At 38.6% G+C, this 27,125-nt stretch overlaps 1 non-coding gene across 1 annotated transcript; it reads left to right on the top strand.

The window, feature by feature from the left end:
• The first annotated feature begins 8,788 nt into the window (after nt 1-8,788).
• On the top strand, nt 8,789-8,861 carry Trnaa-ugc (transfer RNA alanine (anticodon UGC)). Its single transcript has one exon. It is a non-coding gene; the product is annotated as a tRNA-Ala (tRNA).
• The last annotated feature ends 18,264 nt before the right edge of the window (nt 8,862-27,125 follow it).

Below are 27,125 nucleotides of genomic sequence, written 5' to 3'. Positions count from 1 at the left end.
AACCAGGTTTAAGAAAAAAAGAGGGAAATGTATGTCTTGAAAGGTAAATAATAAAAACATGGAAACCTCCAAAATTAATATCTTGAACATTACCTCTAAAATCTACATAAAATAAGTTCCATGAAAATTTAATACAGAAGAGAATAATAAAGTGAGAATGGATATCAATGAAATAGAAAAATTTTTAAGAGGGGAAAACAAAACTAGTTCTCTGAATAGATCAACAAAATTGATAATTATATAGTGACTAGTAAAGAAATAAAGAGATATGAAATGAACTTTCAATATGAAAAATGAGATGTCATTACTATAGACATTACAAGCATAAATGAAAAGTTAGGAATTATGAAAACCTCATGATAATATGTTCAACAACATAGATGAAATGAGACAGTTTCTTAAAAGATACAAATTATCCAAATGAAAGAGAAATTAAATATCCTTATGTCCACTAAAGGTAATAGTAATTTGTAATTAGACTCTTTTCACACATAAAAATTCTAGACCCAGTTGGCCTTCCCTGGTGAATTCTACGAGGCACTTAAGGAAAGAGACTAATCTTATACCAACTCTCTAAGAAAATAAAGGATAAGAAAATGTATAATAACTAATTTCATAAGACCAATTTTATCCAGATTCCAAACCAAATACTAAGATATCGAAGGTAAAATTAAATACTAACATCCTTCATAAGTGTAACTTTCTCAACAAAACACTAAAAAATTGAATATAGCAGTATATAAACAAGACGGTAAACCATAATCAAGTGTGATTGCTACTCTAGGAATTCTAAGTTGGCTTAACATTCAAACATCCAAAGATTGGAAACAACACAAACTATGTTCCATGGATGAATGGATAAACAAACTGTAGTGCATTCATACAATAGAATATTACTAATCAATGAAAATGAACAAACTATTTATACAGACAAGGGCAATTTACATGTCCTTAAGAAAATTATACTGAGTGAAGAAAGATTCAAAAAGTTATACATTTTTTAAATTTCATTTATAAAATATTATTGAAATGCCAAAATTATAAGTGGTGAATGAGAATAATGGTTGCCAGGGGTGGGTGTAACAGATGGTAACACAAAAGAGGTATTTGTGGTGTTGGTACAGTTTTGTATCCCGATCATAATGATGATTAAAACAAGTCTATATATGTGATAACATTTACCACACATTTACTTTTACCACACAATGAAATAATTTAAAAATGAGTAAAATTCAAATAAGATCCATAGTTGAATCAGTATTATTTTTTTGCTTTGCTTTTATCATTTTTGTTTGTTTGTTTTGCTTTGACAGTGCACGCTGGAGTTCTGTTGGGGTAATATCCGACTCTACTCATGCCACTTACTTGAATCTTAAGTTATTTCAAAATAAAAAAAAATATTAAAAGCAGAAAGATATATTGAATTTAAAAGAAACCAGTTACAATAAAATGCAGCCATCAAAATATTAAAACAAATGTATGATGTGTTTAACATCAGTCTAATTCACCATATTAGCACAATAATGGAATAAAAATCATCTTATCAGTAGAAGCAGATTAATTATTTGACAGTATCCAACACTCATTGGTGATAAAAAAAAATCTCAGCAGAGAAAGAAGTGTCCTCAAAATGATCAATGAGGGCTGGGGATGTGGCTCAAGTGGTAGCACGCTCGTCTGGCATGCGTGCGGCCCGGGTTCAATCCTCAGCACCACATACCAACAAAGATGTTGTGTCTGCCAATAACTAAATAAATAAATATGTTTTTAAAAAAATGATCAATGATATCTATGAAAAAGCTGCCGCTAACATAATCTTAAAATAAAAAGACTGAAGGTAACTTGAGATTGGTAATGAGATCAGATGCACATGCTCCTTGCTATATCAGGGCAAGATGCTCTCTTTTGCTAAACAATGCACTAGAAGTCTAAGCCAGTGTACCATCACTAGAAAAAGAAAAAGACATACAGATGAAAAAGGAAGAAGTAATACTGTTTTCTTCTAAGAGACATGATACTCATGAAACCCTAAGAAATCTACCAAAAAAAAAAAAAACCTAGTAGAATTAATAAGATCCAAGGATGTAAGGTAAATATACAGCAAGGTCTATTGTATTTTCTTCTTTCATGGGTAACACACTATCAGAAGTTGAAACGTAGAAAACTATTTATAAAAGCACCAAAAATATAAGAATAGTTAGAAGTAAACTTAATAACAAATTTAAAGCCTGTATATAAAAATCTTTAAAATATTACTGAAAGAAATTTAAAATAATTCAGATAAATGGAAAGACTTACTATATTCATGGATTAGAAGATTCAGTGTTGTTAAGATGTCAATTTTCCCCAAATTATTTTTTTTTATGTTTGACACAATCCTAATCGATTTCCAATAGTATTTTCTAAAGAAACTGATGAGCTGATAGGAAAATTTTTAAGGGATTACAAGACCAAAAATAACCAAAATAATTAGGAATTCTGAGAACAAGTTGTAGATGGAAAACCAAGAAAGAGATTAAAGACCTGCACATGACTATCAACCAAACCATGTTTGATTTTTATATAACACTCCACATCATAATGGCAGAATATACTTTCTTTTCAAATAAGCATAAGGCTGGGAATATATCTCAGTTGGTAGAGTGCTTGCCTCACATGCACAAGGCCCTGGGTTCAATCCCCAGCACCACTACAAAAAAAGTAGTATTTCAAATAAGCATACGATATTTAGCGATATAGACTCTATTCTAGGCTATACAGTAGTCTCAATAAATTTCCGATGGGATTCAAGTATATTCTTTGATGACAACAGAATTAAATTAGAAATCAGTAATAGGAGAATATCTGGAAAATCTCCAAATTTATCAAAACAAAATGACACAATTCCAAATAACTCTTGAGTCAAACAAAAAGTCAAAAGCGAAATTATATATACTTTGAACATCAAAATTTTTATAAAGCTGAGACAGATAAACTATTTTGCCAGTGAGAATACTGCTTCTGAGAACTTCAGTGTCCTGTTCAAAGTCACATGACTCTAGTCTGCCACACTTGGAATTCCTACTCCAACCATGGTGGTTTCTAAGCCACATCTGATATCCTATACAACTGTTATATACCTGCTGGTAGAACCCACCACACATATGAGCAGTAGAAGCAGCTACTCTTTATGGACCAATTTCTATGACAGCAACATCTTCTGAAGCACTCTAGCTGTATTGATTCATGTGTTACTTGCCAGCCCTCTCTGAGCATTGAACTATACCTATCATCATTCGATCAATGAGTAACTCAAGTGTCAAGAACATAAGTAACAAACCCAGGCAGTTAGTTTAGGTTCAGCCATGTAAAACCAACAGTCCACTTTCAGAGTTTGTATGCTCATCCAGTATACTACATTGGTTCCAAACTGTAGAGGAGGGAGGATCAGAGAAATTTCATTTTTAATGCTGTAACACTGGTCCACGTTATGCTTTGAATATAGCCCCTTGCTGCTCTTCCACCTCAACTTCTTTTTAAAACAGTTTTCTTTCTCTTCCTGTTTCTCTCCCTCCCTCCCTAATCTCTCATCCCTAATATTCCCCTCCTTAATTTGGGGGAGGGGGGGACAAGATTGCTTTTCTTTCCCATCCTAGGCAGAGTTATTTGTCCTTGAGCACACCACCCCCCCATAGGAACAGACTTGGGGGATGGCAAATGACTGTCTCCCAAATTAACAAGTGAATTACAACTCTGAACAGAGAACACATGGAATGTAGCCTTTGAATCACCTCTTTAAAAATCTCCTGTTCCTCCTGATGGGCAGAATCACATTCTCTGGGACAGAGGTACCATGTGTTTCTGCTTTGCTAACAAAGCAATAAAACTTCTTTTCCCTTTTTCACAAAAATGTGTCTTCAATATTGGATTAGCACCAGGGACAAGGACCCAGCTTTCAGTAACAATGCAACTAGTGTTATCATTTGACAAAATAAATTAAATATATGATAATCTTAAAATCACATTTAACATATGCGAATTTATAACATAAATTAAAATTTTACATATGTATAACTAGCTGACATGAAAATGAGATCTATCAAAAACAGTTTTGTAAATCAATATATTTGATCATATTAAAATTTAAGCATTACTACCTCAAAAAATAAAAAGATATTTTTAGTTAAAAGATTATTAGCCATCATATATAAATAGATCTTCTAAAAAAAAAAAAAGAGAGAACTCAATCATTCTTACCTAAAAATAGGCCTTTCATAGAGACAAAATGACAGAAGAGTTCTAAAAGTCTACTAGATATATATACCAAAAGAGAAGAGGACAGAGAAATGCTAGTGAAGAAACAAATGCAAATTTTTTTAAAAAAAAATTTTGTCAATTGTTACATGACAAAGATAATTTTTGTTTATTTATTTTAAGTAAATTGTTCTGCTTTTGTTCTTGTACTCAATTATTTGATGAGAGGAAGGGAAAATTACTTTATTCATACACTACTTGTGGAACTGTCAATGATATAATTTTTCCACTGTTTAAATTGGCAATGTATGTTTTAAAAGCCTAAAAAAATAAGCAGACATGGTGGTGCACACCTGTAATTCAAGCAGTTCAGGTGGCTGAAGCAGGAGGATCACACTTTCAAAGCTAGCCTCAGCAATTTAGTGAGGCCCTAAGTAACTTAGTGATACGCTGTCTCAAAATTAAAAAATAAACATAAAAAGGGATGGGGACTTAGCTCAGTGGTAAAGTGTCCTTGGGTTCAATCCCCAATAACAAAAAGAAAAATATATTTATAGTTTTCATCCCAGTAATAACAATTTTATGAATTTTTAATGAAAAAATAATCAGAGCTGAACACCAAGCTTTGCAAGGAGAGATGTTCTTGGTAACATGTATTATTAAAAAAAAAGAAGAAATTATCTATATGTCTAAAGATTGGTTAAACATTATTGAATATGTATAGGCATTAAAAGTCATATTTTAGGGCTGGGGCTATGGCTCAGTTGGCAGAGTGCTTGCCTTGCATGCACAAAGCCCTGGGTTCAAGCCCCAGCAACACACACAAAAAAAGTCATGTTTTTAAAACAATTTTTAGGAATTACAAAGGAGTGGAAAAATACTGAGGTAACATTGTAAAAAAAAAAACCCAATTTATTTAAACAAAACATAATTGTATATAATTAAAGTAAAAAGGAAATATATTTATAGATTAAAAGATAGGCAAACCTCTATCATTAAGGTTTTTTTAAGACCTTTATTTTTTTTTTAAAGAGAGAGAGAGAGAGAATTTTTTAATATTTTTTTTTTCAGTTTTAGGTGGACACAACATCTTTATTTTATTTTTATGTGGTGCTGAAGATCGAACCCAGTGCCCCGCGCATGCCAGGTGAGCATGTTACTGCTTGAGCCACATCCCCAGCCCTAAGACCTTTATTTTTTATTTATTCATTTTTATGTGGTGCTGAGGGTCACTATCATTAAAATTTTAGCGATGTTTATTTCTCATTTGTGATAATTTGGGGTATTATTATTATTTTCCATTTTTTTTACTATTTATTATTTATTATTATTTTCCAAATTTATTACTATTCTACTGGGCATGGGAGAAGGAATGTTCTTTCTTAAAATTCCCATTCAGTCCATGCCCTCCCCCTGAGAATGGGATGTGGTTCTTTCCTTCATCATCACATTAGCTTGAAAACATAAAACACTTGCCACTTGATTATTTTGCCATTCCTGTCTCCAGTCAGATCGAACTTGATCATACATTGTAGGAGTTAAAATAATGCCTATGGCCCCTGCCAGAGTTTTCTAGAATTTCTGAGAAATTGAATCAGTGGCAATTTAATGACTTCTCTAGGCCCATGAGTTCCTTTGAGCAGATTTGTGACGTGTGTTGATTGGCAGCTGGGATTGGTGTGCTAAGAGCCACTGATACAACCGTGGGGATGCAGACAAAGAAAAAATATGACTAGGTCTGCCTCCAGGTCCCGTGTCAATCCAAGCAGGCATTTTCGATAGTGGTTTATATAGGTCAAGGGAAGAAACATACCGTCCCTTACAGATTCTTCTAATGCATAACTGATGTATTCATTTTTGAAACTGTAAGAGTTTTGAACAATTTCTTCTCTGGATGAAATGGTAACAAGACGGACAGATGGGTACCACTGAATCTCAGAGGGCAAAGTGCCACAACAAGATCTTCATCGATTTGCTAAGTGTGTTTAGTGACAGGCCCTCTGGCAACCAATCAGAATGAGAAATGGAATCTATTAGTGAAGTTGTTAAAGCATCCCTGATCTCTGAGGATGACAGCCGAGCGTCTGCCTTTCTCTGCAAACATTAAATCATTCGCACATAAGGGAGAGGGGGGCAGGGAAGGGGGCAAGAAAATACACACAGTGCTAGGGGAAAAAAAACCAAAAAAACCTGAACAGTGATTGCTTTATTTTGGAGATGACATTGAGAACACCAGAAGTTCCAGTTAGAAACACATGGAGATTTATTTTTATGAGTTTTCAGCCTCAGGAATTATTTATAGGGCAACTCCTGAAACAAAGTAATAATTCACCATGGACCATGGGACTGTGTCTATGTTCCAAAGCCTTGAGAATAAAATATTCATTTTTTTATTATGTCTACAGCTATGAAAATGAATGGTAAAACTTAGTGATCAGTAGCAACTCTGTCATATTAATTCGTAGGCTCACCAGCCCCCAAATTAATACCCCTTCACCTGTATGCCTAGAGCTTCCTGGCTTCACCTATCTTAACTTTCTGGCATTGCTTCTTCTTGTACCCTGCATCACATCTAGTCAAAAACATAATTTTCGATTGGGTGAAAAATAAAAGCACAGTCCTTTCATGTAACTAAACAGTGCCACAGATTTTTGTACCAAACCAGAATGACGAAGCGTGCATCAGTAAATCAGGCTCATAGGCAATCAGTAAATCCATAGCATTAGTTGGTCACGCTGAGACGGCATTTGACTATGACTGAGAAACCTCACTATCAGACAATGACAAAAGCATTTATCACTTGTCGGTGCCTAAGTTTCCGAACACTAGCCATCTCCAGACTTGTATTCCTGTCATGATCTTCTAGAACTGGCGTCTCAGAGTGTGGTTGTGATTTTTAGGAATTTCATTTATCCAGTAATTCTCAGATCATCCAGGTTTTCCAGGTGAAAAAATAAATGAATTATACTATTTCCATCAGAGACAGTTTCCAAATATAGCTTTCCAATTATGATTTCCTTCAAATCACTTCATGTTTTGAATAACCATTATTTTGGTAAAGATTGCACAATATCTGCATTGTATGGGTGGGCTCTTCCAGGCTAGCATTCCAAGAGATGGATATATTTCATTTACATGTTGCTATTGATTTTTGTTAAATGTGCATTTCTAGTCCTTATTGCTGAGTTGCATTTTATTCTCAATTCATAAAAATGGATCCATCATTCGAAAGTCAACCTTTGATCATAAAAGTAATGATAAAAAGAGCTCTGCCTACATAAAGTACTACTAGGCTACATTTTGAGTTTTCATTACCCACATAAAAGACTTCTTTCCACTACTAAGTCTGAATTCCAAATTTCTTTTCAGATAAGGAGCCTTGCTTTCCTCACCCTCAATATGAGCAGCTACATTTGCAGTTTGAAGTTCTATGTCTGTTCAAAGCTCAAACAGTCATCTTTAGCATAGACCATAGTAGATTTCTGGGTTTTTTGTGTTTTTTTCTTCCATGCCTGCATTTGGGAGTTTTTCCCTAAGAGATCTCCAGTGTAAAAGCCATGTTTTCTCCAGCAAGGAGAAAAAAAGGTACATGTGTGGTATGTGGGTGCTGTTGTACATGCAGAGTAAAACATTCTTTTCAGTGCTGTTAGAATACCTGAGACTGGGTAATTTATAAAGAACAGAAGTTGACTAGATCTGGAGATCTAGTCGCAGTGTCAGGTTCAGTGAGGTGAGGGCTGCTCTCTGCTTCCAAGATGGTACCCATTGCTGTCTGCTCACATGGTGGAAGGCAGAAAGGCAAGCTAGCTGGACACTGTATGAAGCCTCTTTTACAAGGGCCTCAATCATATTCACAAGGAAGGAAACACTCCTGACTTAATCCCCTCTTAAAGGCCCCACTTCTTAATATTATTACACTGACCATTGAGTCTTAACACTTGAATTTTGAAAGGAACCATAGCAGGTAAGACGTAGGTCCATTACCAGTAGTTAGCTTCATGGAGTAGGACTGGGAGAGAGACTTTTCACTCTATTTTTGGCATTACTGTTTTAATTAATTCGTTCATTTATTGGAACTTGACTGGGCCCTGCTGTATGCTGGGCAGGTGCTAAACATCAAGACAGATACAGGTCCCTGGTCTCAGTGAATTATATGTCAGTGGGAAAGGAAAAGAGTAAACCCATAAACAAATAAGTGCATTCAACAGATACACATTGGAACCAGCGTGGCCAGGAAAATTAATAGTCCACAGGGACCTGGTAGAGAGAGTTGATCAAAATGGCATTTCACAGACGATGACATTTAAAATGATTCTGCTTAGTGGAGAGGAGGCGATATCTTTCCAGGGAGAAGGATAATCCAAAGAGATGGAAGAGCCAGTACAGAGCCTGGAAAGGAAAATTATTGGGGTGTGTTGAGAACCACAGGGTCCAGTGTCTGGAAAGTTAGAAGCAAAGGGAAAGACCTAAGATGAGCTGTAGAGGTGGGTCAGGTATAGTGCCCACACAATCTGTTCACACTTGAACAGTTAGAATTTTACTCCAAGGGGGGGCTGGGGATATAGCTCAGTTGGTAGAGTGCTTGCCTTGCATGCACAAGGCCCTGGGTTCAATCCCCAGCACCACCAAAAAAAAAAAAAAATTTTACTCCAAGAAAACATATTTATTTTTAAAAAGTGCTTTTGAAGAAAAATGAGAATCCCTCCCAGCCTCAGTGGTGACTTTAGACTTGAAGCATTTGTTCTGATACCCTCATTCCTCTGGAGGGATCTTTGCAGAGGAGAGGTACAGACCACAAACAAGAGAGGCAATAGAACCTCCATTCAAGTTTTGAAATCCAAGTAAAGAACTTCAGCTGGCAGTGGAGCTGTGGACTCCTCCAGGGCAGGAATTAGTTTGGTCATCCACAATTGGTCTCTGATCACTACTGCCCCTGAGCACAGTAGATGCTTCATAAGTGTTGTCTGAACTAAATGTGCACAGGCATGATACTTTCTGACCGATTTAGGGATATAAGAGGCCCCTTATGATGCCGATTTCAGCTGGAGGTCGAATTATTTTATCTATTTGTGTTCCGACTTCCTGAACACCAGGTGTTCAAACTGATTATAACTCTTCTCCCACGTGAACCCCATTGGAGCCGCCCAGGTATCTTATAAGAGTGATTTTCTTGTTCATCCATTGACTGAATGACTACAGAGCTTTATGGGGAAATCAGTGCTGGTTCTACATGAGAAGCTTGGAAAAGTACAAGGCTGTGGGGGAGATGCTGGGTACCAGGCTCAGCTTAATTGTCACTGTTTTATAGCACCTTGCCCACATAAGGGCAGTGGTGGCCTCAGAGCCCATAGCATGAACCCTGATGGTGTGAGGCCTGTAGAGTTGGAAGCTTTCTTTCTGATGCACAGAAGGAGTCTAAACCCATTTGAAGGCAGTGCAGCCAGACAGGAGTGACAGTCACCCAAGTCAAGTACAATTTGAAAATAAAGAAAACGCTACTTTCTCTTTACTGAAGCTGACTGTAATATGGAAAAGGCAAAATCACCTCTTCTAAACAAGCCAGAGAGTGTGCTAGGGTTTGCTCTACCATGCTACAGACTGCATGGGCTCACTCTTGTCCAGAGAAAGAGGTCCACAGAGCAGGGTAGAGGAGAGTGTGGCTGCAGAGCCACTATTCAGACCAAGCATAAAGCAGGTCTGATTTTATTGCACAGATACCATGTATATATACTCAGGCAAGGGGAACTCAGGCAGCAGGATACGCCCTATTCCCAGCAGGAATAACCTTAAACCTGGAACCACCCTAAACCTGGATTGTCCTAAACCGGGAACGCCCTAAACCCGGATCCGCCCTGGTCCTTGAGCAAGGTCACCTTTCATGCAATGTCACTGCATAATGTCCTATTTCCACAAGTCCTTCCACTAAGCAACATGGGGTACGCTGGCAAGGAAATTGTCATACCTACTTTGCTAATGGCTCCCAGCACTCAGGCAGTAGCTAAGCAGATTTCAGACAGCCACCAATGCAAATTCTGCTAACTGCCCTTGCAGCGACCGATGGAGGAGGGGGCTGTGGAGCAAGCACAGGGACTGCAACACATGGCCTGACGCCCAGGGCTGTGCCTATGGGGTAAGCAGCCTGCTGCTCATACACCTAGCACGAGGGGAGTGGCCTGCCACTCAGACACCCTTAAAGTATGCCACATATGCAGTACTCCATGCACTTGTCCCCACAATAGACTTGCACACTTGGTAAGGTTTTCTGTCACTGACCCCCTCTGTGAACTTCTGCCGGTCACCAAAACACTTGGAGTACTGGCTTCTTCAATTCTAAAAGAAAAAATTTCACTGCTGTCTGTGTCCTTGAGAGAGTTGCAATCATCAGCGTGACAAAACGTCCAGCAGGTTCCTGAGACCCACAGAGCATGGTTTCACCCAGGTATGTCTCTCAGGTAAAAGAGTAAAGGGACTTTGTTCATATAAAAACAGAGCAGCATGACATCCCTTGCTCCTTAGGGAATGAGCTCAGGGAAGGGGAATTGCAACTCACACTATAAGAGCAACTACTTCAGCCATCACACATGTCTATAAGTATCCATTGACCCACAGGGGCTCTGCCATGTGCTTAAGGCAAAAAAGACAAATCCTCTAACTTCTAGAAGTTCACTGGGTAATAGGGGCTCAGGAAATGTACAAGAAGAGATGGATAATGACATGGGTTTGCTTGTTCCAAAGGCAGTAGGAATGGAGACAAGGAACAGCCTCACGGAAGAGCTGAACACATGCAGGGGCCCAGAGGGAAACCAAGACAGAAAGAATGGCCAGCACTGGGACTGACATTCCAAGTGGTGGAGTAGACACATCTTGGAGCAATCGTTTAGTGGAAGCCAAGGCATCAGAAGTTGAGTTGTGAGGACTGAGATTGGCTATATGGGTGGTGGTGAGACGGTGGAGGGTTGGAATGCCACAGCAAGATGTTTTGATTTTGTCCTGTGCATACATGGAAATGACTTTTTTGTTTGTTTCTGATCAAAGGGGGTGATATATGTAAAGTCTTGTGTTTGGGAGAGAAAAGTCTGAGTAAATAATAGAGCCATGGTAGGAGAGAATCTAGCTTGGAAATGGATCAGACAAATAATTGGATTGGGAAAGAAAAAAAAATCCAAAGCATGTGCTCGGAGAAATCATCTCAATTTGCTGATAATTTAAGACGGATTAAGATTCCCACATGACAAGGAGGGAAGAAGCCAAGGATGGAAAAAAGCACTGAACTGTGAAGCCTGGGTCACTAAAAATCCTGGCACGTTGGCAGGAACCGGGCAAAGGCTGAGAGGGAGAGACACTGCCGAGGAGATGTGTCTGAGATATGTGCCAGCTAACAAGTCAAAGATAGCTGCTTAAACTAGGACCTGAAACCCAAGACAGTCACTCTCTGACCTTCTTCCTCCATCCTCCCCTGAAGACAGGGGTCCTGCCCTATACCTGGAAGGAAGGGATGTCACATAGGTTGAGAAGAATCTGAACAAACAGGACTTGCTGAATCTGACCCTACACACACACACACACACACACACACACACACACACACACTTTACTACCATTAGATCATGCCTTTATGTTCTCCAATCAGAATTCCAAATGACTACTCTAAACATAGTTTTCCCTGGGTCTTTGGGTCTTCTGGAGGTTCCTGTGCCATGTAAATCTTTCAGTAAGTAAATCTGTCATGCTTTTCTCTTGTTCATTTGTATATTGTTCTGTAATACAAATATATGTATATTGCCAGGAACATATTGATGAGTAAAGGAAAGTTGTTTTTTTTTTCCCTCCCTGTCAGATGAGAGGAAAAAGAAGAAGGCATTCTAGACAAGGATGATGATTTATGAGGAGGTGCACAAGTAGACTTTCTATGTCAGGAACAAAAAGAGAAAACGGGGAGATGGTCTTCCCAGGACAAAGGGAATCATAAACATCCAAGTCAAGGTCTTTTGTTATGCCAGATTCGTGGGACCCCAATAGACCTCCAGGAGCCAAATCCGATGCAATCACACAAGAGTCTTTATTGCAAGCTGGAGCCTGGACTCACAACCGTTCCCGATGCAGTGGTCCCAGGGAGTGAGTCCCGGTCCTTTGTTCAGTGAAATTTTTATAGGTTTTGGGGGGATACTCTATGCATCACAACATCACACAGCAAATCATTCCATACTGCGGGAAAGTCAAACAACAACTCTTAACATTGATTAGCACAGTCACTGGCGGGAACAAGTTGGGTAGGGGAGATTGGTTAGTACAAGAGGGGGGGTTCGTTTGAACCTATTGGTTTAGGCCACGAGGGGTGTACGTGCTAAACTCCATGGTTTCCCAACATGTTATCAACCACCATAAACTACTGGGGGGGGGGGGTCATCTGGCATCCCAGGTATTTTCCCTGTCTCATGCTGATTGGAGGTTGCTAGGGGTGTTGCTATGGGTCCTCACCTAGCCTAACTGAGTCAGGGACACCTGGTGCAGCAGATCTCTCCTGTTATTTGCAGACAAACAACTCAGCAGGGTGGGTATGTGCCTAGGAGTGCTCTATGGGTTTTTCCAAGAACAAGAGTCACGCCCCCATCCTTAGGACAGGCCTTGAAGTAGAAGCTGGTTTCTCAAAAATGGAGTCACATCAGTTTCTCACTTTTAACAGAGTAACTCAGAGGATCTGTTGCGCTTTTAAGGAGATGCACATTTTAGTTTAAAATCTTACTAAGCGCAAGATGCCAGTGCAGACAGAAAGCCTGTGCTTGCTGAGAATGAAATTGCTCACCATTTCACCAATTGCACTGTGATCGTCCTATGAGTGTTCAACTTGATATTTCATCAGGATAAACCTTGACCATGAGAAAAGGTCTGTGAAATCCCAAGGCAGGAGACCTTGGGAAAAATCTGTTAGCCACTGTTTTCTTCAGAAGATTCATAAGCAAGGAGAACATTGAATCAGATGCTCCTTTGGCTCTACTATGGCCTTTGTTCTCTCCTCGCTGAGCCCCTGGGCTCAAAGCAGAGAATGAAACCCACATCTGGGGTGGGGGGGTCTCTGAGAGGAAGAGATTTCTCTCTACACTTCTTGCAGTGATATGTTTGGAAAAGAGATTCTGTGAAAATGATATCACCGCTTTACTGTATTTATTTTCTCTCAGAAGCTTTCATATCCAATGTGTTCCTTCTTCAGATCAAACATGTCTGTGGGAAAGCAATGCTTAGAAAAAGAAGCTACGAAAATCTGCTTCTCTGAAGAGTGGTTCTCTGAAAGAGAGGCCCACTGAACAAGAGGCTGTGGTCAATTTGCCAATGACCTGGCCTTCCTTTAGAACACTGCCAAGGTACCAGTCGGGCCCAATGGATGCTTTTTCACATTCTTATCCTCAAAGTGCTTCGGAAGTAAAATAGCTCTAGATAGCAATTGCTTTACTTTACCATTTTGGTAAGAGAGATAACTGCCCCGTGGATTAGAACCTTGGCCTTACCATAACCATGCAGATGGGCAGATTAATGAATATACCCTCTCCATACACCATCACAGATTATCAACTTCCCATAATATCCTGAGGTTCAAAAGGGGGGAAAAATGCTCATGTCAATACTGTTCAAGACATAATAGGAAATGCTCATTGTCAACACTGTTCAAAACATAATAGGAAATACAATATTGTTATTCCTAAGATCTATCTTACTAATGATAAAGCATAAGTCATTACCACCTGAAAGGTCGGTTAGATAAGATTTTTTGTTTGTTTTGTTACAACAGAAACTAGACCTAATGCAAGACCATACACACCTCATTCATCCTCTGGTCTACTTTTTTTTTTTTTTCATATTCACCCCACCTGTACCATCTGATTCCCTTTATCTCTGACTACTTCATCTCTGAGGTTGCAATATGTAATTAGAGGATTTTTAGAGGCCCAGAATTTGCAGAATTCTAAGTCCCTCCATTTGGTTTATCCTTTGGAGCTATGATCCACCAAATCTGTTTTTCAGATACGATTGGACCACTCAAATGTCCTGCTAGTGTGACTCCACTAGGTTGCTAAATAAATGCAAAGTGTGGCCAACATTATTGACATGCTGAAACAATAAGATCTTGGATATATTATATTAAATAAAATATACATTTAAAATTATTTTATTTGCTTTTTTTTTTACTATTGTTAGTGTAGCCACTAGAAAATTAAAAATGATTGTTTAATGCATTCGTATCTCACATTTTTGGCAAGCCAGAAAAGACTGCAAAATTGTCCACCTGCTATGGCCAGGACAGAGTGTCCAGCTTAGAGATTCATCTAAGAAAACAGAGTGCAAGGGTTTTGAAGGAGGTGCTACTGAGGACGGCAGAACACTGGGGTATTAGAACTAGAGGTGCAACACTGTGACTCTACATCTCCTTGGTTACTGGCTGGAAAACAGGAAATGCATCTCATCTGGAGAGTAGCATAAGCCCTTCCTCATTCTTTGAAAGGGTCTCTAAGGTGTAGTGGGTGTGGAGCCACAGCCTTACCATGAGCAGATTGAAAGAAAAAGAAGAATCCCCATCTCCTTTCCCTCCAATACACGTGCACCCATCAATCTTAATAAACTCAAGTGTATGTGTGTCTTTGGAGGGATGAATTGGCGAGCTTTATATAAACACATCTAAATGTGTCTCTTGTGAGCCTACTAACCTGTCTTACAGTTGCCATTTAAGTTATAAGTTCTGATTTTTTAGGGCTGTGATTCCAAACTCAGATCAACTATGTCTTATGCATAATTCACTGGAACTCATTTTGGGTGATGTCTTAGGTATATCTGTCCAACAGAAACAAAATGTGAGCCACAATTGCATTAAACAGTCCTTTTTAATTTTCTATTAGCTATATTAACAACAGTAAAAAGAAGCAGGTGAAACAACTTCTTAAAGTCTATTTTATTTGATACAATATATCCAAGATCTTATCCTTTCAGCATCTCAATAATGTAAACATTATTATGAATTTTTTTTTGGTATGAAGTTCAAATTCAGTGTGCATTTTATATTTTCAGCACATCACAATTCAGACCATTCACATTTCACAGGCTCAATGCCATACGTGGCCACAGGCGATCACATTAGAGAGTGTAGTTCTAATCTATTATCAGCAACATTGAACTTAAAAAAAGAAACCAAAATAATAATTATCAATCAATAAAGTGATATACAAGTGAAGATCAATGAATAAGGATGTGTTATTAGAGTCTTCAGAAAATCTAAATCCATGCTCTAGGATTTATAGTGTTTATTTAACTGAACTGTTGAGTGACTCAAAGCCCTTTTTCTCCTTCTTAAAAGTAGACTTTCTTTTCATCAAACCGAACAAAAGGAAGCAGCTACCGTCTGTTCCGATAACTCGACATGCGGATTATCCATGGCCTCTCAACTTTGAGGAGATGATGCAGATCTCCATTATATTTGTATAAAAAGTGAGCCAGTGAGAAACACATGCGTCAAAACCATGTGCCTTTTGTAGCGATCTGCTTCTTGAATGTGTTCAGCATGTGAAGAATGAAATCCTTCACCATTACCAGGAAAGGTCACTGTTTCCTAATTCAGAACCAGAAATGATTTCCCAACTGCCCCTTTGGGAAAAGACAGAAGACAAAACCAACAAATTCCCTGGAGCCCAGTAATCCCGGCCAGAGTCCGAAAGAACTGGGAATATATTGTCCCACCCTCTTCTGGTTTATTGTGGATATGCAGACAGGGACAACTCGTATTCCAAAGGGAGGGACACAGATGCACCACTGGAGATTGAAGGAGACCGTGTAAATGCAGCAGCAAGCGTGACCAGGTGATAACAACACGGGGTCAAAACACTGGCAACACAACACTTAGGGCTATTGTAACAACTCATTTGGGCTAAAGCAATCAATGAGTGGCTAATCTGGTGCTAAAATAATGTCATTTAATTGCATGGGGAAAAAAGGCTCAATTAAAAAACTGATTGATTAGAGGCCAAATAAATCCAGTTTGGTGTACAATAAATATTTGCAGGTAAATGAAATACAGTAATTGGCAGCTGACTCCAACAGAGCACTGTTACTCTTGAGCCCCTCCAGTGAATGGCTTTGTCAGTGTGATCTTACTTGTTGACATTCCCTGGTCTCATGGAAAACTCTCCTTTCTAGCTGACCCTCATTTGATATTCCTTAATCTTGCTACAAGTCCCTAGCAAGTCCTTTTTTTTCTTTATCACCAATGGAAGATGGGAATTTTTATTATGATATTTTTGCCTTCTTCAGTGCTTCTGATAAGAGTCCTGAATATTAAAGAAAGAAAATGCAATTCAAAAAAGACAAGGAAGAGAAAGAGGACTTAAGTATTAAAGAAATCCTGTGTCTCAAATCATTTAAAATTGGATGTGTTTTTGAGTGAACATGCAAACTTGATCTGGAGGTTAAAAGGCTGAAATATACTCCCTCTGACACAACCATGCTGAATTAGAACTTAGAAAAAAGAAACTCTGATAGGTAGCTGAGAAGGTAGCTTTGGAATCCAAAAAGAAAGTGATCATCAATGTAAATTCCTTAAGAGTGCATTCAATGACAAAGAGCATGGGATCAGTAAACCTAGAGGTCTCTGCAGCTCTTGGCAAAGAGATTTCAATTGCATGTTAGAGGCAGAAGCTATAAAGTAAAAAGGAACGTGGCAGGGGTGATGGATCATGTGTATGAAAACCCTTCAAATGACATTGAGCTACTGAGGGTAAGGAGGAATATTTGGGCTTGGAAGGAGACTAGTTAGCTTGCTTGCCTTTTTTAAAATATTTTTTAGTGAGATATATTTGTTAATTAGCAATGTTAGCAAATGTTGAACAATTGGCTCCCTTGGGGGGAAAAATGGGTTTGTAGCTTTGGCCAATTTCTATGGTGTAAATATTGAGCTACCTATGTGACATCCTTGAACCTGAACTTGGACAGAGATGCTCAGAATTCACTTTTTGAAACCAGTATCATATGGTCCAGCACCAGAGTAGCTGTTTTCCAGTGTTACATTTTGAGGGATGTCCTCCAGTCAATTCCGTAAACACAGACCAAAGGGAAAATCTTCAGAAGAAGAGATGGGAGGCACTCAGAGGATAAGAGATAGATTGGTCATTGAAGAGGAGCATTTCTCCATCATAAAAAGAGATACAAAGGAAAGAGTTACAAATGGAGATGCTGACAGAGATCCCATCTACCCTTTCTCTTTGTAAAGAAAAAGTCAAGGTCACCAGTTAGAGAGGCTCAGACTCCGAAATGTAAGCATCATGGAAAATATTTGAAATATTTACTGTGAAGAGTGGGAGGGTTGGATTTCTACATTTACAAGTTTGGTCCAATCTCATCACAAGACTTGAAGCTTGAGGGTAGACTCTAGGTGGTACTCCCATTTGTGTTTTCTGCATTTCCTAATATCAGATTCTAAAAATGATATTGGTTCCCCCAAAAAAATTTAACCTTGAAATTTGGGATCAAGATATCTGCCAAGAATGAAACTGACTTATTACTCCCTATTATTAGGCTTGAACAATATAATTCAATAGTATGGTGAAAATAAACATTCCAATACACTATCTATTTCAGATTTATTAAAAGAAGTTTCTACAGCATTCCAAATTCACCCTCTCTAATAACCTAAACCCAACATATTTTGCGTTATAGCTAAATAGTAAAAAAAAAAAAAAAAAAAAAAACCTAGAAGTCTTTTTTCTCTGTTCCCTAGTAGATTCCTCATGCCATCACTCCCCTCAGTATTCAAAGAAATAAGGCTGGCAGTATTCAGAGAAATAAGGCTTGGGTTCATACTTCCTGCCCTGCAGCCTGCCCCACGCCACCCAGAGGTATTTCTACTGTACTCTACCTAGATTATCTGTCACCTCCTCTAATCTGCAGCAGTGGCATATGAATGTGTGTGGAGCAGGTGACTGGGTTCTGTCCTCTGCCCTGGGATATCTTGCTGGCACCTCCTGAGAATACGGCCATGTCCTCCTTGGATTTGCTATCTTTTCCTATATCTATAGACTTCATCATCCTCAATGGAAGTTCATTCATTCAACATTGCAGACTGCATTTTATGGGTTAATTTCTATGAGGAACAGGAAAAGAAGTCTTAGTCTTCTATGCAAGCGTCATAACCAAATTTCCCATGTCTCTACCAATTACACAGAGGTGCCATCTCCTGAACACTTACTATGTGTGCCACACCCTATAAGCATTCTGTTTTCTAACTGGTTTCTAAAAGCTGATTCATGAACCAGTAAAATTCACAGTATACTTTTTTTAATCTATAGAGTTTATTATAAATGAGTGTTGCAGCCCGGCATGGTGGCACATGGCTGCAATCCCAGCTACTTGGGAGGCTGAGGCAGGCAGATCACAAGTTCAAGGCTAGCCTCAGCAACTTAGAGAGGCCCTAAACAACTTAGTGAGATTCTGTCTCAAAATAAAAAGGGCTGGGGATGTGGTTTATGATAAATTGCCCCTGGATTAAATCCCCAATCCCAGAAAGTAAATAAGTGCTGCAAAAAGGCTAATATATTGAATTTCAAAGATTGTTCTACATTTCAAACTTGTGTAATTTTATACATTTATTAATAGCAAGATATATCTTTATTAATTCGTCAAATCTGAGATGTTTCACCTTGATTTTTATATTCTTGGCAAATAAATAGGCAATCCCTATGTGGGTTTCCTGTATTAATAAAGATCCAATGATTGCAAGAGACAGGGAACCCAAAAACCTGAAACACAGAATTGAATTCAGTGGCAGATGGCCTTCGGTCATTCTTTGATCTTGAAGTTCATGATGATCCTGATGTTCCAGCTCCTTTCTGGTGATATTTTATCCAGTTAGCCATCTCTTTTTGTGAAAATTTCATCCCAGGCTGGATTTTGTGGTAACAAACAAGCAAGCAAACAAAAAAAAAGTTGCAGCCATTCCAAATTTAATACACAAAGAAAGAGGAGGACTTCTTGTTTCTGTGCTCCTAGCCAAAGTTCTGAGTTTCACTTGATTACACCAGCAGAGTGATTTATTCATGCACAAACTAACTACAGAAACTTTGGAAGCTTTGCAGGATGGAATGTTCTTTTGCTGTAAGTTCTAGGAGACAGGCAGATGCTCTATCCAGTGGAACCAACAACAGGTACTAGAAAGAGCTATGTGCAAGAAGCCTTCAGATATGTTGCAGAGATGCCTGATTTCATTCTCACAGTCACTAGAAGAGAGAGGTGTTATTATTAGGAGCCCATTTCACAGATGAGGACACTGAGCCTTGTAGCTAAAAGGTAACTTGGGAGAAGCCCACAAGATTAGAAATAGTAGAATCCGGACAGACCTGTCCCCTGCTTCTGCCTCCCACAGTGCTTTCAGCATTATATTAGGGTTTCTGCAGCTGTTTTTCTCTAGAGGTGGAGTCCTTGCCTCAGGAGGAAATCAAGGGAGTCAAAGCCAAAAAGGAAAGAGAGAAATCCAGCCCTGACCACTTCATTTGAACCTGTAAATCAAATGAAGGCATGAAGCTAAAACCACTCATGAAGCTAAGCCATAAATGCGGAGAAACTATGCATGAAGTTTATCATGCATGAAGTTAAAACCACCTCTGGTTTTAAGATGCATGAGCTAATTCATTCTTTTTTATACTTACTCATTTATTTATTTTTGCATCTGCAAAACTGAACTTTCTATTATTTGGAAAGAAAGAAAAAAACTAATAGAGATCATAAAGAAATATCAACATTTCAGACTGGGATTTATTTGAATCAGTAACAATAATTCATGTAATGTGAGCTTAGTGTTTTCTTAACATTATCTAATTTGTTTTGCAATAAAAGGCTTATTTAAAACAAATAAAAATATGACAAATTCTGCAACTAGCCAGCATGTACATCACTTCTCATCCTAAGGACGCTCCTGCTTTTTGTTAAAGGACATCCAGCAACCTGACATCTGAGGCAGTGTGATTCCTTCATGCTTAAAAATTAGAGCAAAGATCAGGACTCCTTATTAGAATATGAAGCTTCCAAAGAGATCAACAATCTCTTTGAAAGAACTGTGCAATGCTAATAATGCCCCTGTAGAAATACAAGAGCCTGGACACCATTGCTATTACAAACAGGCTCTGGCTTCAAGGTTATGAAAGGTCACTCGTTGGGGCACCAGGGCTCTATTCACACTAGAGAAAATGAAAACAAAATAATGAGCAATAAAACCAGCCAATGAGACACAAATCTCTGAATGATAAGTCCGGGGCCCAGCTTTTCTAACAATCTTGCTCTGAATTCTTGACTAAACATGACATCACAGACTCTCTAAGCCCCTCACCCTTCCTAACTTGCCATCTACACTCCCAGAATTTCCCCTGCTATCCTCCTGAGAGCGACAGGACATTACAGAGAGAAAAGGACAGGCAGGCGGCTGGTAAAGAATCCCTAGTCCAAGTCACATTTGGTCTTGGGTTTTGTTGCCCTGTGGATCCTGAATGGTGAATTGCTGTTTAGGGGCAGGGCAATTATGCATGCGGGAACTATAGTAATTATGCTAATCAAAGAGAACCTCTTTGTTGTGAGATTTCCAGAGCAGGAAGCAGCTTGTGTCAGAGATTTACAGTAGAAGTCCTTAAAATAGGACCCCCAGGTGTGCCCTGGGGGTGGGTGGTGACAGAGGAAGCTGAGAGGTTAATCTGGGAACAAAGAGAATGTGCTGGAACCAAGCATTAACAAGCACCAGCATAAGGTCTGAGTCTGTGAACCTCATGAATAAGATAGGGAGGCCGGGAGTGTGGAGGGAGGAGAAGCAAGAAGGCAAAGCTCCACAAAGGAGCGTCCTCTCTGGACATTAACGCATGGAGAAAATAAAACTCAAGCCAGAAACTTATCTTCCACAACAAAGAAAATAAAAACTTCACAGTTGGTGAAAAGCAATCAAGTCAACAGCAAGTCAAGGTGGGTGGCAGTGTGGTGCCTGGGACAAGGTATCTGTGCTGTCTCCAGACATGAGAGGGACCTATAAAGGAGAAAGATTGGATTTGATGCAGCTCCCAGAAGAAGCTGGGTCCCAGAAGAACAAAGGGAGCACTTGGGTCCCTCTCAGCAGAACCTGGCACATGGTCCACAAAAGATACCCAGGAAGATGCTGTTAAACCCAGGAACACAGTCATCAAAGCATTTCCCCATTCTCAATCAGGCCAAGGAAAGAAAATTGTTTCCTGTTTATTTTTCCCTAAAGTGTCTTTCTTTGCTTCGCAAGGTCAACACAAAACAGGGAGGAAATGGGACTACTGGTTTACCCACATTAACCTGTAGTTAATCCCGTCCTGACCCAGAAAATGAAAATCACTTTATTTCCAACTCTCTTCTGCATGCAGGAACTTATTCTCTGTAAACACCTGGTACCACTTCTTCCTAAAGGGAAAAACACAAACCCACTTTGTGTGATGGTTGCCAATATAATGCCAGATTTGTGGGACCCCAATAGACCTCCAGGAGCCGAATCCAATGCAAGCACACAAGAGTCTTTATTGCAAGCTCAAGCCTGGACTCATAACCCTTTCTGATGCAGTGGTCCCAGGGAGTGAATCCTGGACCTTTGTTCAGTGAGATTTTATAGGTTTTGGGGGGATACTCTATGTGTCACAACATCACACAGCAAATCATTCAATATTGCGGGAAAATCAAATAACTCTTAACATTGATTAGCACATTCACTGGCGGGAACAAGTTGGGTAGGGGTGATTGGTTAGTACAAGAGGGGGATTCCTTTGAATTGATTGGTTTAAGCCACAAGGGGTGTACGTACTAAACTCCATGGTTTCCCAACATGTTATCAACCACCATAAACTATTGGGGGATCATCTGGCATCCCAGGTATTTTCCCTGTCTCATGCTGATTGGTGGTTGCTAGGGGGTTTCTATGGGTCCTCACCTAGCCTAACTGAGTCAAGGACACCTGGTGCAGCAGATCTCTCCTGTTATTTGCAGACAAACAACTCAGCAGGCTGGGTATGTGCCTAGGAACTCTCTGTGGGTTTTTCCAAGGACAAGGGTCACGCCCCCCCCCCTCCTTGGTCAGGCTTTGAGGTAGAAGCTTTTTTAAAAAATGGAGTCACATCAGTTTCTCACCACCTCTAGCTTTATCCCCAGTTTTCTGCTTCCTTTAAGAGTCATGGGTCTGTAACAAACAGACCAAGTCTGCTCCCACCTCTTTCTGACCTCTCTTTCCCCTTATCCCTGAGAATCATGACTCCCACCACCTTCAGCTCTACTGAAACTGCTTTGGGACACCTCTCATCCCCCTTATCAAATATTGCCAACATCCTTCCTTGGATATACATCATCCTAGGTAATTTTGTAGCAATCAGAAGTGTTATCTTTAGTCCCCAGACTTCAGAACTGTCAGTGATCTCTCAAGGGTGATGTTCTCTAGCCACCTAGCAACTCTCCAAGTCAGGGTAGCAGTTCTCACCTGAGACCCACATCACAATGCCACTGGGGCTGTGACAAGGCAGATTGCTGGTCCCCACCCTCAGAGTTTTTGTTCACAAGATCTGAGTAGATCTGCTCAGAATTTGCAAGTCAGATGTTCCTAAGTTATGCTGCTGTAACTAACTGGTCCAAGGCCCGCTATTCCAGAACCACTGCTCAAATACAAGAAAGGTGTCTTCAGGCAATTTCCTCACTGAACAAACATCACAGTGTTCCCGGGTTGGGGCCTGTCCCACCTAGTCAGGGCCGCTGCTGCTGTCCTTGCATGCTGGTTCTTGGAACTTCCCTGGAAAGAATTCAAGCAAAACACAGAGTAGTACACAAAAGGTTAATAGAGTGAGAAGCGAGGGTAGAGTATATCAGAGAAGCTGCACAGGCCACCTGGAGAAGAGCACATTATGGTACTCACAGAGCTGGAGTTTTTAAGGAAATTGAGTGTCCCCTGTTTTTGTCTCAATTTCCGCTTAATGAATTCATTGTAGAGTTCCTCTTTTTGGGCCTCTATTTCCCCCTGGTCCCATTAATTAGTTTATTACCCTTTGAATGGCCTCACTGGTGTTTTCTTTGAGTGTCTTGATGTTTGGGGTATCAGAGTGATTGGGGGTTGTGGCATAGTTTTGGTAATAAGAAAAGGTAGAAAGGGTCTTGGAGACTTGGTTACAAAAGATAATGACAGCATGGTTGGAAAACTATAGTTTTTCTTAATTAAGGCTGGGGAGGTTTTGACCTACCAGGTCCCCATCTTCCAGGTACATTGTCCATTAGAAAGGCTTTCTGTGCTGCTTTTAAGTTGCCCTTTATTGTCCTTCCCCTACCTACTTGCTCATGGCTGACTAACCTACCTAACAATGCCATGTACTTCCACAAACCTAGGTGTATAGACTACTATACTCCTAGAACAAGTGTGTGTGCATGTGTGTGTGTGTGTGTGTGTGTGTGTGTGTTGTGTATAATAGCTCCAAGGGACATGGTAAACAAAACAACAGGAGATTAAGAAATCAATCACAAGAGAAAATGATGTTATCAAGAGACTTGGGAAACATGAGATGCATGAGATTTCTGCCCACATAAACATTACATCCTGTTTTACAGCAAACATTTTTTACATGTAAAAGGAATATAGTAAAATAACGATAAAAGTATATATAGCAAATACATAAACCAGTAATATTGCTGTGTGTTATCATCACCAAGCATTAAGTACCATGCCTAACCACATGTGCTGTACTTTTTTTTTTTTTACAACTAGAAGCACAGTAGGGTGGTTTACACAGCATCACCACAGACACATGGGTATTGGGTTGCCCTGTGATGTCCCCATGGCTATGATGTCACCAAGCAATAGGAATTCTTCAGCTCCATTTAGTCTTACCGGACCACCCTTGTCTATGCAGTGCACCTTTGACCAAAGCATCATTAAATAGCACATCACCTTAGTTGTCAACTCAGGCTGAGCATTAAAATTAACTGGGACTGAGATACTTTAAAAATGCAAAGTCCCCACACCAGACCAATTAATAAGAATATAGGATGGAGCTTAGGCTGTTCCTGTGGTTTTAATGTGAGTCTCTGCATTTGTCTCTGTCCCTGGTCCCACTTCATTATGTCAACCTCTATTGTGTCTAGCTCAGTCCCTTGAGATCTTTGCCCTTCAAACTTGATATTCTCTCCCTTCACATGGAAAAGTGTGAGACCTGTCCAAATGCAATGGGTGCAGAGAAGGTCAGTTTTGAAAGATCGTCAGGATCTGGAGATAACTCTACTAATGACCCACAAAATGTGGACACTGGAAGAGAAAAATAATTCATTCATTTAGTAGTAGATATAGAAACCCTTTTCGCTGCCCTTTCCTAATCCTGGGAAGACCACAGTCAACATCTGTCCCATAGTTTTACACAAAAACTATGCCAAGACCCCTGTCCACCAGATGGACAACAGTTTACTAATTCACTCAGGGATCAGAAGACATAACCTCCCTTGATATCTTGCCAAAAAAGTAATTTAGGTCTATGTGGAAACAAGATTTTGTTTTGTTTGTTTCACATTCTTAGAGATTTCATTTCCTTTCTTTTCTTTATTCTCATGATAATCCAAACATCAGTGATGATACCACATTCACTATTTGCATTTTGGTATCTCTTTGCTTTCTCTCCACTCACATTCACATACAAACAGCCTTTTCTTTTCTGTTACCATTTTTTTTTCACTCTTTGCATTCAAAGTAGTCATGTGTTCCAGGAATGCTAAATAGACAGATATTGATATTTATCCAAAAAAACTCATTGCAACAACAGATTAGGCCATGAGAAGGCACTTGATAAATTCAGCAGTCACAACCATTGCTCAAATAAACAGAACCATGTGCAGCTCCCCAAGCAAGATAAACATTGTCATCAAAGCCTGAAGTCTAGCTTCATATGAAAATGCAAAGTAGTAATCAATCTCATTAAAACCAAATAAAAACAGGGACTCACACAAGCATCATTTGTATTTAACATTGTTTTGGAGATTCTAGTTAATGTAATAATGAAAAATAGAAAAAAAAACTGAGTGGTTCAAATTTGAAAAAAAAAAGAAGAAAATATTTTTATGTATGAATTATATAACCATGTTATTGAAGCCCCCAAGTGAATATAACCATACTTTTAAAAAACTTAATAGTTAATAATACCATAGTTATCACAATCATAGCTTTAAAAAAAACATTAGAATTAAAGAATTAAGGTTGGTTTTTAAAATGCTTTAATAATCACACAAAAATTCAAAAGTCATCTTTTGTACTAGCAGAAGTCATTTAGAATTGAAAAGACAGCATAAAAACTTCATCAATGATTAATCCTGATATTAGAAACCATATGCCAAAGAATTAATTTAAAAAACTCTACTTGGAAAATACAATGAAAATCATAGAAAAAGAAACCCTAAATAAATGCATGAGAAAACTTAATATCACAAAAAATCAATCCTTTACAATATTCATTAATTTTATAAAATTCATAGTGTTCTTTAATGGAAGTGAACACTACCATTTTAAATTTTATAACAAAATGAAAACATATAAGAGTTCCTAAAACAATGCATAGAAAAGAGGAGAAGAGAGATTATAAATGAAACTAATGCAATCAAAACAGCATGGTACTTATACAAGAATGCTCAAAGAACTCTTAGAAGAGTTTAGAAATAGATCCAAATATATATAGGAACTTAATATATGATGAAGGTGGTATTTAAATTCAATCATGAAAGAATGGTTTATTTTATAAATGAGACTGAAATAATTGGCTATTCATCTGGAACAAAACAACATTAGTCCTCTACTTCAGATCACATACAAAAATAAACTTCAGATGGATTAATCTAATATCAAAATAAAGCACTAAATGTTGTTGAAAGAAAGTGGAGGAGAATATCTATACAGACATTGGGTGGGAAAGTCTTTATTAAATAAGAGAAGACCCCAGAAGTTATTAAAAGCAAAAAAGAACCTAAATAATTTTATTTCAAAAATCCAAAAATGTTTAAATGGCAAAAAGGACCATAAATAAAGTCTAGTGGCCTGTGATAGATTGGAAAAATGTATTTCCCAGTATAGCTGAAAATCCAAGGGTTAACATCCCTGTTATACAAAGAAAGATAAATTGCTTCAAAATCAGATAACCAACTGACAAATGAGCCTGGCATAACCAAGAGGAAATATATCCAAAATGCAGAGAGCCAATAACTAAATGAAAAGATGCTCAGTCCTACTAGTGAAAGGGCAAATGTAAATCAAAACAAACAGGGATGGAGATGTGGCTCAGAGGTAGAGCGTGAGTCTAGTATGTGCCAGGCCCTGGGTTCAATCCCCAGCACTGTGAAAAAAAATTTTTTTTAAGTAAATAAGACATTTTCCTTCATCACTCTTGGAATTGAAAAAAAATGTAAACAATAGTGAGAAGAAATAAGAGGATGACAATGACCATCCAAATTATATATACATGGCACTCCTATAAGGAGCCACCACTGTTTAAACATTTCACAAATAATAGCTCAAATAATCCTATCAACAACTCCTGAGGGAGGCACTACTACTATCCCCAATTATAGATTAGGAAAGTATATTGTTTCACTACACAGGAAACAATACCAGCCTTACCACGTGCAAAGTTCTCTGTTGTTCTCAAAGTGCTATTAACTTCTCTACTCCATTACTTCACCTAAAAATTGCTGGACACATTTTTTTTAAAAAGTTTAAGAGTTTTTATCTAAAATTTGAAAAATCCAAGCAAATTGATTTTATGTCACACAAATAGGTAAACCCACAGTTTGAAAAACATTGGCCTCTAGAGAGGTACTCATAAAATATTAAAGCATAAGAGCAAGTTTCTGAGTGACGTATA

The sequence above is a fragment of the Marmota flaviventris genome, chromosome 17 (assembly GCF_047511675.1).
Source record: "Marmota flaviventris isolate mMarFla1 chromosome 17, mMarFla1.hap1, whole genome shotgun sequence".
NCBI classification, from domain to species: domain Eukaryota; kingdom Metazoa; phylum Chordata; class Mammalia; order Rodentia; family Sciuridae; genus Marmota; species Marmota flaviventris.
The sequence above is the reverse complement of the archived record's forward strand: the minus strand, read 5'-3'. Positions and strand labels throughout refer to the sequence as shown.